Raw genomic sequence first — 13106 nt, forward strand, 5'->3', positions numbered from 1 at the left:
AGTCGCGTCCTTGCCTGCGTGTCAGACAGCTCGGGAGCTCTGCGATTCCCCCCCTTACAGCGCAGCACTCCCCCTCTGTAAACTCTTGGGAGTCGCGTCTCTCTTCCTTGTGGGTATAGTGCATGCCTTAAGGCTGGCGCTCACGTGCCGGATGAGCACAAAAAGCAGGGTTGTGTATGTACATTTCAAAAGTGGACCCTGCCGGCTCTGATCCCGGTGTTGCAGGGGTGCTCCACAGCCTTTCATGGCCTCAACATTCCGTTTTGGGCTGAACTATTTCTCTACTGGCGGCTTTCTTTCAGCCTCACTCCAAATGGAGCTCTGAAATTTTTTCCAGGTTTAACTCTAATCCTACACTAAGCCTTAGGAAGGACAGAGTAGCCCTTCCCTGGACTATCAAACCCTCAAATTGCTATTAAATTTTGCTTTGGGAGCCCCTTTCTAGCTCCACTCCAACCACAGCTGTGTCATTTCTTTCAGCCTTAACACTACATATGGCCATGGTTGTTCACTGCCAAGTAAAACAGACTGTGAAGGGTCTTGAACAGGATCAAAGACAAATATAATAAAAAGATATCTTTAATATAGAATTAAGTCCAGAAACAGAATGAGCGTTACAGATATGCTTTTGAGAATTGTGAGATTAGCCTTTCTGTATCTCAGAGCCTCCTTGTTTAAACTGTAAGAAAGGCAATACAGTGACCTGCTAGTTCACAAAATCAGAGTCAAGATAGGAGAGATCAGATATGGAGGAAATCTGAAAGTGCACCAGCATGTAAGATTGTGAGGAAGAATCTGAATTTAGAAGAATGAAGCAGAGGAATACATGACAGAAAGATGGAAATTCTATCAGAAGAGACCAGACCTACTGGCATTTGAGATGTGATTCTTATTTTGACATTTGTTTGCTCTGTTGGAGTAAGTGAAAATCCAGAGCTTTGATGTCTATTGTACTGAGGTCTCCTACAACACAAGAAAAATAAAATCAGTTTCAGGCCAGGAGTACGTTGTTTATTTAGAGACTTGTAGTGCTTATTTCAGAGTTTGTAACACTCTATAATTGTTAGGTACTAAAGGATTCATTATAATAATTAATATTTAAATTTATAATTAAGTTATTAATAGTAATAATTTATGCAAGGAATCAAACTTACCTCTTTTACTACAACATATAATCATGTAAAGAACTCTCCTGAGACTTTCAAATAAGATACTCATCCCAGCTTTTCCCCAAACTGTTTCTTAAATACCTAATTTTGTCAGAGGCAACCCAAATCTACCCATGGCCCACCCTGCAGCAAACTCAGCTGTGGAAGCCTTCTCACAGAAATTTGCCTGCTAAGAGATCCCATTTCCTCCTCGATGGTGAACGCCTGTAAATGCTCCAGCTGGCTCGAAGGCGTGGGTGCTGCACCCCCTGCCCTGGTGCTGTTCAGTGCCGCTGTTCACGCCTGGCTGGTAGCACACAGGTGCCCTCAGGTTTGCAGTGGCACGGAGCTCGAAGGCGTGGGTGCTGCACCGGGTGGTTGTGCTGCCATCCAGGGGGAAGACCGGCCGGAGAATTGGGCGAACAGCAATGTCATGCACCTCAGCAAAAGGGAGTGGAAAGCCCTGCACCTGGGCAGGAGCACATCCACCAGCACAGGCTGGGGCTGTCCAGCTGGAGAGCAGAAAGATGCAGGCACACTAGAGAGAGTCCCCAGGGGCGACTGGCAGCCAAGGACAGGCTGAGCAAGGTGGGGCTGCTCCACCAGGAGACAGGGCTTAGGGCACTTCATCAGTGTGTGTAAATAGCTGATGGCAGGAGCAAAGGAACCAGACTCTTAGTGATTTCTGGTGACAGGGCAATGGACAATGGACATAAACTGAAATATAAGACTTTTTTTTTTTAACGGAAGAATTTTTAGAGTTTTTTTTTCTTTTTTACTGTAAGGGTGGTTGAACAGTGGGACGGGTTGCTCAGAGCATTGTGGAATCCTTCTATGGAGATTTTCAAAAGCTGACTGGACATAGTCCTAAGCAACCTGCTTATGCAGGAAGGTTGGCATAGATAATCTCCAACCTCAGCTATTCTATGAGTCTACAAATTATTGATGATTCCTGAAGGATCTGAAGCACTTTTGGCTTTTTTAGGATGGATATGCACCAATAAGAGGTATTTGGAAAACAGTAAACAGTTGTCAAAAAAGTTATTTTCAAAGCGACAAAAATAACAGTAATAAAAAAGAAACCTCATGAAGGTACTGTTTTTTGAAAATAGGTGATCAATTCCTCAGTAATCAAAAGTATAAACAGGAAAATTTGTTTTTCTTTTCAATAGGCAGTGTTTTTAACAACATGTTTTGCATGTGTTGGAAATCTTACATTTCTCTTGAGAAGGTCAAATAGAGTTTGATATTAGAGGGTTAACTTCTAATTAGAAATTCTGCAAGATCAAAAAATGCCATTATGAGGGGACTTGAGTATCCTGAGGGAAGTGTGAAGTCAGGCTTCAAACCCTGCCTCTCTTCCAGGCAGGAACCAGGAGAGGAACAGCCCTTCTTCCCCTGCTTCCCAGCCCTGCTAGCAGTGACATTGCCATAATGCCAGGCATTAAGGGATGCCAGGGCTTAAGGGATGGTGGTCTCCAACTGCAATGCCCAAGGGGAAAGCTAGTCTGACTGCCTGTCTCCAAAAGAGACAGTCTCTGCCCCCCAAGTCCTGTAAGAGAAACATCATGTGTTTTCAACAAACAGTTTCAGAGAGAAATAGTTCCTCAAGAGATTTTGTTGCCTTGCCCTGAAAGTGAGGATCCCAAGCTGTGCCGGCATCTTCCAGGAGACACCGAGGGGTGTATCTTCAACCACACACCCTGCCTTGCCAGCTGCCTGCATCGACACCAAAAGCACATTTACATTTAGCCCTCTGCAATCCTGGAAAGCCATGGGAGCCACAACAAGCCCATTATTGTGCTAATAAATAGGGTCAATGCCAGTTTCGAAGCTTAGCTTTTAACTTGGCAGCTCTGGCACCCTCCTGCAAGAAAAAAAAAACAACATCTCAGTCATTCACATGGCTGTGTTCATCAGCAGGAAAGAAATAAATCTGTGCTTAGTACCATTTCTCCTTAGGATAAACTTTGCCATTGAAGTTTTCAAATTAGCTCTGAAGAAAAATATTTTGAAGGTTTTCTGGCTGTGCTGACTCCAGCACTCCACATATCTCTCCCAGCAGATTACAGGGGACTTCTGGACTTAATCTGTTGCTGGTATTAATGTGACAAATGAATATTCATTAGGCACCGTGTTCTTACTTTAGATATCATTAAACACTGCAGTGGGGAGGGAAGTCTGGGGAGACAGTACTGATGACTTTCTTAAATCCTGGCAAGAAAAAAGTGCTATTAAATAGAGTGTTACTTTACTATGGAAGAATAAGTCCTTTCGTGCAGGAATTTGTGCACCAAGATCTAGTGCCAGGAGTGAAGCAGTGTCTGTATTTTCTACAGGTGTGATAATTGTCAGGGTCTTGGATTATTTGGCTAGATCTGTTTGAATAAATTGTACATAAAAGGACATTTCTTTTTCTTGAACTCTGTTTTAGAGGCTATACCATGAATTATTTATTTACATCAGACAATAAAAAATGCTAAAACAGTTTAAAAATATTTTTCAATGAAAGTGTGAAATCTACATTTACAGCCTGAGACCTCTCAACCACCAAGAAATTGCTATTCATTTTGTTTAAATACAACAAATACTCATTTTCTGAAGTGCCTGTGAACTCTATGCTGCAGCAAAAAAATGACCCAGGGCTTTGTCTGAAATTGCTGTTTGTGCTTTCTAATTACTTTTAACATGCAGAGCACTGTTCTTCTCCAACTTCTCGGAAAAAAAACCTATTTGAAATTCAGTAAGCTTTGATTTAAAGTGATTGGTTTCCACCTGGATGGAGTGAAATTTTCTACTTGCAAAGTTTATTAGTACATTAAAAGATGCAAATTAATTCATAATTCTTTCAGCTCATTCTCTTGGGAACAATTATACAAGGAAATTATTAATGTACAAGAAAACAACAGTTAAAAATCTCAAAGGGCAACAGAGGTGTGGAATATATAAAAGCATTTAGACCTAGCTAATAGGAGAACTCAGTTATAATGATAACAGTTCATAAACCAATTTTAATTTTTCTTTATTTGTAAACTGATAGCAGCCACATGGTGCAGACAGGAAATCAAAGGCTGGCAAAAGGGGTTTGCAGTCAAAGGCCCTGTTCTCAGTGAACGGCTGAGGAAACTCAGTGTGAAGTCTTGAACTTGTGCTACCAGGATTTCCAAGGATCCCAGCCAAAGGTGAGGCATCAGTGAGCTCAGCTGTGCCCATGGCTCTGCCCACACCATCCCAGGGGATTGCAGACCAGGCTATCATTTCAGTGTAAGCCTTGTCTCTCTGATAAAAAAGACCTGTACTTTTCATCTGGATAATGAAACCCCCCGGGATCCAAGTAACATCTGATAAAAAAAGAGCCAACAAACTTGCTTTTTAGGCTTCATTGATCCACCTATTTTTTGTCCTTTTATTTAAGGTGTTAAACAACTCAGCTACTTTCCGTTTTTCTTTTCATAATTTATGCAGCATGCTTTTAATATTACATATCTGATGAAAATTTCAAATATTTTTATAGTCAGAGTCATAACAGTCTCTTATCACCAGGACACCTGTAGTGACTCTGGGCTATCTGCTTGCAGCACTCCCTGACATAAGGCTGTCAATGAAAAGACTGAGAGGGAAACACATGCTCTCAAAATACTGTAAGACAAGCACCACTAACTGAGAGAAGTTTGTCCTAAAGAACTTGCCCTTTTATAACTTTAAGCAGAGCCACATAAACATAATACAGATCAAAGTTCTGCTGACATAGTTTAATACACTGGGACAAGACAAACAGAGGCCTCACGTGAACTGAGAACAAGGTTATGTTAGGGAGATGCAGGAGTAAAATAACTTGTGTTAGACTTGCTCACACATGCCTTTCTCTACAGGCTCTGAGGAGTACTATTTACAAATGAAAAATGTTTACATTTGTAAAAATATCATGCTCTACAAATATTTTTCTCAATTTTCAGAATAGCATAAGAACTGAAATAATAAATATCTAAATAACATGGATTGACAAAATAAAATCCTGAAGAAGAGTGGACACATAACTGTTGTACATACAAGTCACCCAGGCAGAAATCCAGGTTCTAAATACAGCAATATTATTGAATTTTTTTGTGACAGTGGGCCACTTCCAAAACACCCTCTCTCAAAAACATTCCCAAATTCCAAAAGAAAGACTTTGTTTTGATGATGCATATAAGGGAAAAGATAAGTTTCTACATGTTAAAAAATGGTAGTGTTGAAAATGCTGGACGAATTCCTGTTCTATTTTGCTTTTGCAGTTGCATGACTAATGAATGTATTTCCTTTTGCCAAGTGAAAATAAGCTTCCAGGGAACAATTCTATTTCACAATTCAGCTAAAACTACTGAGAGAAATCACTGATTATTACCCATCTAATGCCATTACTCTGTATATTTAGAACATATGGAGTCACTGGAAAAATAGTTAATGTAACACCCCTGTGCAACTCAAATTCCACTAGCCTCTTGTAACTATTTTGTTCTCTGTTGGTTTCTGCTAGAGACCAAAATCCCCATGAACTGAGGGAGAAAGAGCTGTCAAAGAAGAACAGGTAGAACATTTCTGAGTGACAGAGGCCATTATGGTTAAACAGATTTCAAATGAAAATTCAACAAATTTAAAATGCATACCCATTTTTTTCCTGAGGTCAGAAGAATAACAGTTATTTTAAATGTCATGTTTGATTTTGCCCTTAAAAAAATCAAACTACCAAAAAACCTAAAGCCACAATATAGAAAACTCCAGAGAAAGGATAATGTCCTATGAAGAGGTCTGTGATATGCAGGGGGCAATAAGAGAGTAAGGAGAGAGAACAATTTTTACAAGCAGAATTTTCATCCTATAAGACTTTGCTTGAGGCTCTGAAATGTGAAACAAGCTGATGGCATCAGTTTGATTCTGAAGGGTCATGTACCTATATGAGAAAGCTGTGATTTAACTTAACTTGGGATGGCATTTCTGTAACTTTAAGGACAAATAGGACAGAGATAGTCCATGTCACCATTGAAGTGATTTCTTGCAAGGCTAGCACCAAGGTTCAGTGGCTGAGATCCCTCAGCTGGTGCTTCTGTGATATGCCTCTTTGGCAGCAAACCAATAATGTCAGCCTAGCATAAATGTAAGTGCCAGATCCATTTTTTTCCCCTTTGAAGTGCACAATCCTAAAGGATCAGGGCAAAGCCCTGGAGAAAACAATATTGAAGTTAAATATCATCATTGTTCTCAAGAAATTACTTTAGTAGCTATTCTAATTAATCATGGTCATTCCTTGGCTGTATAGGGACAGAGAGAAGTGTCATATAAGGACAGTCTTTCAGAAGGAGTTTTCCCCCTTTAGACACGAGCATAGAGGCTTGACTTAACATCGAAACTCAGAAGGCTGCAGATAAAAAGATGAGAGCTCCTCTAAGTATCAGGCTCTTGTTTGGTTACTGTGTTTTTGGGATTTGGCCCTTAGCATTGTCGTCATTCAGAGACTTGCTGTTGGTTACTACCAAAGCAAAATCTGTGATATAAATGTGTGAAACTGTGAGACACTGCAAGAAATCACTGTGGAAATGCAGCGATGCCTCATTGACCCAGCGAATTCACTTAGGCCACTGAAGTGTTTCCATCCCTGTTATCAAAGCATTGCTCATCTACCAGAGGTGGCCAAGTGAGACATACCTCAGGTGGTGCAGTTTCCTTCCCAGTAACCAGAAAGCAAATGAACTGAAATTTTGAACCTCAGCATTAAAAATACTCTTTTCTTTGAAATGGATATTGTTTAAGTTGTGATGAGAAATAAGAACGAGTGGTGAGCAAGTGCCATAAAAATACCTTGGTTTAGTTTTAAAGGTATTTATGGGAAGATTTACTTTTTGCTAAATGATGGAGAACAGTTACAATCTGTTATAGTTAATTTACTACTATATAAGTGAAAATGTGCTAAAAGCAGCACACTTGTTAAATTAAAGCTCACTTAATGATTACACAGCACTTGGGAATAACATCTAGTTAAAGAGTAAGCAGTAATGGATGTTTTCTATAGATACATTCCTTTTGGGAAAATAAGACAACCAAAGCCCTTTACATTTTTGCTTATAACTAAAAGATTCAAAATACCAGGAAGAAGAGAAGGAGGGATTTCCTCTTTTAGTGAACACTGGAGTACTTACTAGAGCTACCATGGGAAGGTTACTGGCTCTGACTCTCCACCCTATTACAGTGGGTTGCACTGAAGTCAGTACTATTATCTTGCTGCATCACTCTACAACAGAATGAAAGAAATCTGATAAAATCCTGGACTGGATACTACCTATTATCTACCCCCTTTGTAATTTTTTTTTCTCATCACCACAGTATCTGAAAAGGTGATTATTAAATCAATAGTAATAACAAAATCCCAAGACTCAGAAAAAAACTAGTATTTTCCTCTTTATGGGAGTGACAATTTTAGCTGAATCAGGGCTGTTCTTTGGGTAGGGAGTAACCTTGTCCTGGTTTAACCCCAGCCAGCAGCCAAGCCCCAAACAGCCACTCGCTCACTTCTGCAATGGCAGGACTGGGAAACAATCAAATGGGTAAAAGCTGGAAACTCATGGATTGAGAAATAGGCAATTTAACAGGGAAAGTAAAAGCCACACAAACAAGGAAAGAAAAGCCATGGAATTAGTGTAACACTTCCCATGGGCAAGCAGGTAATCAGCTATCCCTGAGGAGGCAGGGCTCCATCACACCCAGCAGTTACTTGGGAAGACAAACACCATCATTCCAAAGATCCCTCCATTCCTCCTTCTTCCCTCTACTTCAAATACTGAGCATGATGCCAAGCCAATCATTCAGAAGCGTGAATGTGGCTGTACCCTCATCGATCTCCTTTTCCAAGATGGCACCTCTTCAACAAAATACGACCTTTTTGCATTGAGTACTTTTGCAAAATAACTTAATTAAAAAAAAAAATCATGAAGAAGCCTCTACAGCAATGCCAATATATGAATGTAGGGTATGAGTTTTGTTACTATCTTCTTACATAGGATTTTTATAAAAGCATTGCTCCTGTAGTTCAGGGGCCATGTTAGTGGCCATCCCATGTAGCAGCAGGAGTGGCTGGCTATGGTCAAAGCTCAGTCCCCTGTGGATGGCTTTGCTAGAACCTGCTGGAGCATAGCTTGATGCCAAGATGAGGAAGAGTATAGTTTTGGGATTATCAACCCTTCATGTGCTAACATGGGATGAAAAGTACTGATAGCTGGGGAGCTTCCTGCACATTGTCTTTGAGTGTGGCAGAATAGCTCCACAGCAGAGGCACTGTGGAGGACTGGAGCGAGTCTGCTCTGTGGATGAAACTCCAGGTAAGTTATCACAATTCACAGCTATGAACCAGTGCTTGCTTTTCCTCACTGGCTGTCAGAAATCCCTGCACGTCCAAGCTCCAAACAGAGCAATGACAACTCATAAAATGGATCTTGACTCACTATGTGCATCCATATGTCTGGTACTGATGGTGATGCTACAGCATCAGATCATTATTTTTCTTTTTATACACATGCAGTAATTGTGTGCTACTGGCCAAGAAGGTTACAAACATAGTCACTCACATTTTAATGATCCTTCATCAGAATGGGTAGAGCCTGGGGTCTTAATGAAGACCAGTATTCTCTTTGTCTCATAAGAAATTTAAAGTACATTTTTTGTGGTTTGTAGTATGATCACTAAGAAGGCTGGAATTAGTGAAATTACTATATGATTAAGAGAAAAGCATTCTAGCCTTTTCTGCTCATTAACAAACGAAGACTCTGTATATAAAAAAGATTGATTGAAATATTATGTTTCTTTTCATGCAGACACCACAGGTAAGGAATCTGAAAAGTGCTCAGCACTGATCATAAGAGCTACCAAAAGCTGAGAAATCATCCTATGGAGAGAAACACCCTTCATCCATGATAAATCATAAATATTGAAAACTGCAGTGGTTTTTCAAGCAAGAGTTCTTAATGGTATTAAGGACCTGCTCATGCAAGACCCATGCAAATCTGTGTTTGAAAAAAACCACTTTTAATTTCAGAATTTTGTCCTCAGATATTGTGATATTTTCTGGCTGTATTTGTTTTCTGAAATTCTTTCAACTCAGTATAGACTTCTGCATTTAAGATGAGGCCCAAAGACAGAGCCTCTTATTCTCCTGTCCTGTATGCTGTGACTTTTTACTTGAAGTGGATAGAGCTTTTCTGATTATAAAAGGCAGCTGTGTTTTTTGGGTTTACAGTGGAAAGTAATTCTCAGCTGTAACTGTGGAGCAAACACAACCTGCACATAATAATGCTGCTATGTAATTTATTAATCTAAAATGTTCCAGCTTACTACAAATACCCATAAAATCATATTGGTAAATGCACAGGCTCTGAAGGGCATATTATATAGAAGAGCTACACAGTGGAAGCTTCTGCCTGTGAAGACTTAATATAACTAGATAATGTGCTTAATATTTATTCATAAAAGGCAGGCTCTGCTCTGCAGTTTCAATCTTACAAATAATTTAGCATGCACCCAGGAAAGTTGAAATATCCTAGTAGCAAAAAAGCACAAACCAAACCACACAAACATGCAAGGATAGTGCCCGTATTTTTGAACATGAAATAAATGGCAATGTGCAACTTTTACATAGGCTATCTATACCTTCTGTGTCTGTTTTCCTGTAACTCATGACCTACCCATTTAGCAAAACAGCACAATGAACTGGTAAAGGTCAAAAATGTATTTGAGTAACCATCTTACACAGATTTACTGAATTTCAGCCTGAAAAGGACTTCTGTACAACATAGACCCTAAAGTCGCAAATGATTTCACAACCAACTGTGGAACTTCTGATCAAGGGGAAATCTCTGGATTTTCCTTTAGGAAGACACCCAGTCTGTAAAGGGTAAATGGCTACATCCAGATTGAATCTGAGTCCATGGCTGAAATCATAACTGTGGTAAATGTATGGGTCACTTCCAGTCTGTGTCTCTAATTTGCACAGAGAATACAAAACTGTGCTCCCACCACATCTGCCTTCAACTCATTTTCTCCCTTTCCCTATTCCCATATGCCCATGGAACCTTGCAAGTACTTGATGATGTATCTTCAGGACTTCACAGTGTAATTTGGAGTACTTCCGCAGAACACTGCTGGGCAGCAATAAGGACACTGATTTCTGTTGCAATCTCCTAGAATAACACTGAGAAAATCACTGGAAGGTGGGAGTGACCAAAGGAGCTGGAAGCTGCTGAACACCGAGGACAACTGGTTATATTTGTTTCCTTTGGCTGCCTCTGTCTCACTGTCTACCACAGTAAAAATGGGATTTAGTGATAACTCCTTTTAACATGAGTAGAAATAGTTGATTGTAAAAACAAACCCAATTAAATATGCAGTAATAAAATGGTCAAGTCACTAAATAATGCATCCAGCTGGCTCTAGTGCTTGACCTTTGCAAAATTCCTCGGAGGTGAAGTGCAAACTATTTTTTTTCCCCTGATGGTGTATTCCTGGGGAAACACTGCTATGAGAACACTGTATTTCACAGAGAAAGCAGCTCATTTTTTAGCTTTAATTATGCATGTTCTTCAGTGGGTGGCCTTCTTCTTTCTTAGTATGTACTGAATCAATACCATGGCATAGTGCTAATGGGCACTGTGCTACTTGAGATGCTGTCTTTCAGAAAAGAGACTGAAAGCAAGGTCTTGTCTGTTTTTGATTTTCCTGGCTCTCGTGACATTTTTTTTTTTTTTTTTTTTTTTAATAATAAAGGTGTTAGCATCAGTGCCTTGGCCAGGGTCCAAGTTGGATAATTACATTCTGTCTCCCTAAATTTTGCTTTGTGCAGTTTTAATTTAATATGGTGCCTTCTCCTCCTGCCCTAAGTTGCTTTGTGTCATTACTGGGCACTATTAAATAACCTCCATATTTCCCCCGAGACAGCTGCATTTAAGCTATGGCTAAGGCAAAGCCCGTACATGAATTCCGTGAACCGTTCCCACAGAAGCAAACACAAGCTCACTTGCAATTATTACATGCCAATATTTACCTGGACAAACTCCAGCTTCTCTGCTCCCCTCCAGTAGTTTACATTTATTTGGAATTTAACCACCCAAATGAAAACAGCAGCTGTAGGGAACACTGTCCCTTCTCATGAGGGCACAAGGCTCGTGCTTGGGAGGACATTTTCAGCAGATAAATAGTTTTATTCTCTGTATGAGAACATAAGCTGCTACAAGCAACCTTCCTCTGCAACAACATGTGGTATTTAGCCATAAGCTGCAGAGGGTTATCCTGTCTCAGTTGTGTGGCTGCCTTCCCATTCATCCCTCTTGGAGGATCAGTTTGTCATTCAAGGGCAACTGAACAGGTCCATGAGCTCCAGGGCAAATGCTCCATGTGCTATTGCCCATGCTACTCTCAAACACTGCATTCTGAATACTTCTACAAAACACTGTATCCCTATCTAGATGTAAAAGCATCCAGGAGACATCCACACTGGACCCAATTAATCCAGAGAAGCAAAAGGCATCAATATAACATGGCTTTTCATTGGCATAAAGCTCTTTGTATGTAGACACTGCTGCTCAGGACTGAAGTCAATCAGATAGACAACACTGTCATGAGTTTTTCCATTTGTGTGTGCTTTTAGGAGCTGTAAGATCAGGAGCACATTACAACAGTAGGTAGGAGTGATCTTATGGCACAAATCCTTCAGAGGGTGTAAATCAAGGCAGGCAGATTTCCATCAGCATTGACTGAAAAATAGGTTAAAACCAAATATTACTTACAGAAAATTTCAGATGCAAGCTGTGTAACCAGAACCATCCAAAATAGGCTTATGGCTAGAGCTTATTAAATATTTTTGAATGAATGTATTTGAAGTCTTAACTCGAAAATAAAATCATAAGAGCATAAGAGCAAAACTCTATTGCTATAAATCAGCAAGACCCCACTGATTTTTCAATTTACTATATTTGAGTTATCTTAACTATGTATTATCTCACTCAGCTTTAAAACATTGCCAGAACTGCAGGCTTTGTGCTTTTCATGTAGATAGCATTTTTACTCTTTCTTCCATCTTTTTCTTTTTTTTTTAAATACAGTATGCTTTTATTGTTTAATTTAAAGCTATCCAACCTTCTTCCTGCTATCCAAAGACATTTTGCATGTAAATCCAACAGTTTGGACCCAAAATCACCACCATCTGCTTACTTATAGCATGATCCAAGCAGTAAAGGGGATCTCTATTAAGCCCTTAATGGGACTCATGTGAATGTGCAATGAACTTGGTTTTAATTTTCCTGATTGAAGTGATACTGTTTCTTTACTGGTCTCAGTTAATATTTTGTGATGTTCTACAACAAGAAGAACATTAAAAGAACCTTCATTTTGAAATCCATCCCCTTCACCTGACTGTGGCTGTTGCTTTATCAGGTATGTAGTGTGTAGTCCTGGCATGCCATTAGGTGTCAGAATTAAATGTCTTTCTAGATTTGTTTTTATTCATTCAGTGTTTGAGGGGGAAGGTAAGCTGCTGAGTATGTTGCTTTTCAATATGCTGAGCTATCCTTGATGTGACCCTCAGAAAAAAATCCCCAGACAACAAACCCCAAACCAAAACCCTGCAATACCAGGGTTTCAGTGGTGCAAAAAAGCCAAACAGCTGAAGAAAAAATGAAGCCAGTCATTGCTAGTAGAAAGTAGAAATTAAATAATTGAAGAAACCTGCCTTGTTTAAGTACTAGCACCAAGAAAAGACTCAAGTAGATTTTAAACTTGCATGAAGTTTCTCATAAACTGTGATCCTGAGGGACCTTGACAATAAAAAACCCCTTAGCTCAAAGAAATTGTGTGGGAAAGAGCAAAGTTATCGACATCCTACTTTGGGTGAATCACTTTCCCTCTAATGAGAATACATATCAATGGCAGTGCAGTACAAAG

General features: G+C 39.7%; 1 protein-coding gene and 1 long non-coding RNA gene across 7 annotated transcripts in view; both read right to left on the reverse strand.

Annotated features, from left to right (window-relative positions):
* CDHR1 (cadherin related family member 1) overlaps positions 1-13106 on the reverse strand; it is a 341860-nt gene that overhangs the window by 82096 nt on the left and 246658 nt on the right. The gene's annotated exons all lie outside the window — the stretch shown is intronic.
* Positions 897-13106, reverse strand: part of LOC137478560 (uncharacterized) — a 31874-nt gene continuing 19664 nt past the window's right edge. Inside the window, exons 2-3 of the long non-coding RNA XR_011001651.1 lie at positions 2895-3015; positions 897-963 (exon numbers count right to left, since the gene is read on the reverse strand). This is a non-coding gene — a long non-coding RNA (uncharacterized lncRNA). The remainder of the gene's footprint in view (positions 964-2894; positions 3016-13106) is intronic.

The sequence above is a fragment of the Anomalospiza imberbis genome, chromosome 8 (assembly GCF_031753505.1).
Source record: "Anomalospiza imberbis isolate Cuckoo-Finch-1a 21T00152 chromosome 8, ASM3175350v1, whole genome shotgun sequence".
NCBI classification, from domain to species: domain Eukaryota; kingdom Metazoa; phylum Chordata; class Aves; order Passeriformes; family Viduidae; genus Anomalospiza; species Anomalospiza imberbis.